A 4,416-nucleotide genomic window follows, 5' to 3' on the forward strand; every position below is an offset into this window, starting at 1 on the left:
CTTTACAAACTATGTTGATTTTCCCTCATTTCATGATTATGGGCTATTTTAGGCAGATTTTTGACATATAATCCATATAAGTCAGTTTCATAATCAGGTTGTAACAGTCGAAAATATGGAAATGTGCAAGAGGGGTAAATACTTATGTATGGCACTGGTATGTCAGTGACGTGATGACATATGTTGAAAAATCTCACAGAGTAGGGTCTCATTACACATTAAAATGATTAAAATGATTCTTAGTTCTATTTATATGAAAAGTCTTGGAAAATCTGTAAAACTGTCTATGTCAAACAATTCTTTCCAGAATATTTTATGTAATATTTATACATAAGGATAATCTAGTTGGATGTACCAACGTTTTATTTCTGAGTCTCCTGTGCTGAGCCAAATGTACACTTAGCAGCTAAACCATGACATGACCAAATAGCATTTTAGTCAGTCCTCTTAATGGCTAAAAAAATTTCCACTAATCTGAAATAGATAGCACTAGTAATTTAGGAATAACCCACATACACTGGGTTTATTAGTGTTGCACAACAGAGCAACATCATAGTTGAAAGAACACATGAAAAGGCCCGTGTGACTCATGATCACATGACTACAATACATGTTACAACATTATCACTAGTATTTTTGGTCAGAACTGCATCCAGTTACTACAGAAAATGATCTATTTTTTATATATGTAAGTGTAAAATGTCATTATCGTAAACAATGAATACATTCTGTATCTTGGTATTTAGATTAAAGCCAGTGTAAATATCAATGATTAAAAAGAGAAAAACAGGCCCTGTTTTAAAGTGTTTATGCCATTGCTAAAAATATGACAATGGTCTGCTGTGGAACCACAAGTTAAACAGAAAGCTCAATCAGAAGGTTGTGGTTAGGATCTGTATTGTTTACTGGAGCAAACATTAACGCATTAACACCTGCTCAATCTTCAGTTCACTTCTGTGTATTTCAACTGTTCAGCTCTGGCTCATTTTTCCAGTCCATTTATGTCTCTTTCCAACTTTGTAAAGCCAGCAGCAGAATTACTGGCAGCCTTCAACACTCAATATTAAGCAGATCAGGTTTGGTTCTCAAGATACAGTGCATCCAGAAAGTATTCACAGCGCTTCACTTTTTCCACATTTTGTTATGTTACAGCCTTATTCCAAAATGGATTAAATTCATTATTTTCCTCAAAATTCTACAAGCAATACCCCATAATGACAACGTGAAAGAAGTTTGTTTGAAATCTTTGCAAATTTATTAAAAATAAAAAAAGCACATCTACATAAGTATTCACAGCCTTTGCCATGACACTGAAAATTGAGCTCAGGTGCATCCTGTTTCCACTGATCATCCTTGAGATGTTTCTACAACTTGATTGGAGTCCACCTGTGGTAAATTCAGTTGATTGGACATGATTTGGAAAGGCACACGCCTGTGTATATAAAGGTCCCACAGAAAACAATGCATGTCAGAGCACAAACCAAGCCATGAAGTCCAAGGAATTGTCTGTAGACCTCCGAGACAGGATTGTATCGAGGCACAGATCTGGGGAAGGGTACAGAAACATTTCTGCAGCATTGAAGGTCCTAATGAACACAGTGGCCTCCATCATCCGTAAATGAAAGAAGTTTGGAACCACCAGGACTCTTCCTAGAGCTGGCCGCCTGGCCAAACTGAGCAATCTGGGGAGAAGGGCCTTAATCAGGGTCACTCTGACAGAGCTCCAGCGTGTCTCTGTGGAGAGAGGAGAACCTTCCAGAAGGACAACCATTTCTGCAGCACTCCCCCAATCAGGCCTGTATGGTAGCGTGGCCAGACGGAAGCCACTCCTCAGTAAAAGGCACATGACAGCTCGCCTAGAGGACTCTCAGACCATGAGAAACAAAATTCTCTGGTCTGGTGAAACAAAGCTTGAACTCTTTGGCCTGAATGGCAAGCGTCATGTCCGGAGGAAACCAGGCACCACTCATCACCTGGCCAATACCATCCCTACAGTGAAGCATGGTGGTGGCAGCATCATGCTGTGGGGATGTTTTTCAGCGGCAGGAACTGGGAGAGTAGTCAGGATCGAGGGAAAGATGAATGCAGCAGTGTACAGAGACATCCGTAATGAAACCCTGCTCCAGAGCGCTCTAGACCTCAGACTGGGGCGAAGGTTCATCTTCCAACAGGACAACAACCCTAAGCACACAGCCAAGATAACAAAGGAGTGGCTACAGGACAACTCTGTGAATGTCCTTGAGTGGCCCAGCCAGAGCCCAGACTTGAACCCGATTGAACATCTCTAGGGAGATCTGAAAATGGCTGTGCACCAACGCTCCCCATCCAACCTGATGAAGCTTGAGAGGTCCTGCAAAGAAGAATGGGAGAAACTGCCCAAAAATAGGTGTGCCAAGCTTGTAGCATCATACTCAAAAAGACTTGAGGCTGTAATTGGTGCCAAAGGTGCTTCAACAAAAGTATTGAGCAAAGGCTGTGAGTATTTATGTACATGTACTTTTTTGTTTTTATTTTTAATACATTTGCAAAGATTTCAAACAAACTTCTTTCACGTTGTCATTATGGGGTATTGTTTGCAGAATTTTGAGGAAAATAATTAATCCATTTTGGAATAAGGCTGTAACATAACAAAATGTGGAAAAAGTGAAGCGCTGTGAATACTTTCCGGATACACTGTATGTAATGTATTTCTGTTGTACAATCAATACCAAAATAAAAATTAAACAAAACTATGGATTTTTTTTTCTTTACATTCAAATCTCCATCACTGCCTGCCTCTAAAGAATGATTTTCAAATTTCTTTAGTCCATCCATCCATCTTCTACCACTTACTCCTTTTCAGGGTCACGGGGTACTTGGAGCCTATCCCAGGAAGCATCGAGCACAAGGCGGGGTACACCCTGGACAGGGTGCCAATCACATACACACTCACACACCCATTCATACACTACGGACACTTTAGACACGCCAATCAGCCTACCATGCATGTCTTTGGACTGGGGGAGGAAACCGGAGTACCCGGAGGAAACAACCACAGCATGGGGAGAACATGCAAACTCTGCACACGCAGGGCCCGGGCGGGAGTCGAACCCCGGACCCTGGAGGTATGAGGCGAATGTGCTAAGCCACCGTGCGCCCGGATTTCTTTAGTCTTCATTTTTTAATTTACAGATATACCATACAGACACCATTTTAATCAAACTCCAACAGTATAACATACCTTATCAATATCTATCCACCATAGGGCTCATTTTATTAAATAAACTTAAAATCTATTTTAAGAGATCTATCTATTAAAATCTATTTTAAAATCTACTTTTAGTGACATTTAGTACCTTGGCATGTATGTTTCAGCCAGCATATATTTCTAAGAAGGGAAAAAAATGGTTTTGTGTGAATAAGCCAGGCTTTTGCCATTCCTATAAAGTGATAAAGCGCACTGCAGATACTAGCCCAAATGCTCACCACCTCTTACACAGAAATGGCATGGCTCAATCTAACATATTGTGGTTACAATAAAACATTTCAGCTGAAAGCATTCAAAGCCTGTCATTCTGAATATTTCTGAGGAGCTGTTGCAAAAATTGATAGACTTTGAGTACGATTTTTTTTAATCATGGTTAAAATAATATGAAACAAGTACAACTCAACAGCAATGGTGCCATCGGGGATGCCTCTACTGCTAAAAATGGGCATTGAGTTCCTGAATGTGCAAGTCATATCTCGGTATGACAAAGACAGAAGCTATTGAGGAAAAACTATTTCAGACTTTTGACCTTACTGTGATCCTGATATTTTCTGGATCAATTCCTAAGCGTAAATCATGTCATTAGTTGGTTACAGTGATACATCCATATAATCCTATAATATAAAATTCAACCACTAGTTCTTAAGATACTGCAGTAACAAGAATCCCAGATAGACATACACATGGACAACCTGAACATACAATGCCATGTATGCCATAAAATGACACAAATATAAATAGAATAAAACTATCCAACATTCACAAGAAGTGAATGTTTGATTAGAGCTGGTTCACGATTCACCTCATGTCAAGTGTGGTTTAATAAAACTCCAATTAAATATATTTAGTGATTATTTGCTGTCTGTTACACTGTCCAACCATCCATTACTTTTCTGTACAGGGTCACAGAGAGGCTGGAGCCTAGTGAAGTCAGGGCACAAGGTGGGGGACACCCTGGACGGGGTGCCAAAACATCGCAGGACACGATCACACACCTCCTCCGAAGCACGGGGAGAGCATGCAAGCTCAGCACACACAGAGCGGAAGCGGAATTCAAACCCCCAGCCCCAGAGGTGCGAGGCACCGAGGCTCTAAGCCACCATGTCCCCTTGTTGCACTGTGTACTGCTAAAATTGTACAAAACCTAAACAGTTTGAACTGAAAAGCAG

Source organism: Ictalurus furcatus, chromosome 16 (assembly GCF_023375685.1).
Source record: "Ictalurus furcatus strain D&B chromosome 16, Billie_1.0, whole genome shotgun sequence".
NCBI classification, from domain to species: domain Eukaryota; kingdom Metazoa; phylum Chordata; class Actinopteri; order Siluriformes; family Ictaluridae; genus Ictalurus; species Ictalurus furcatus.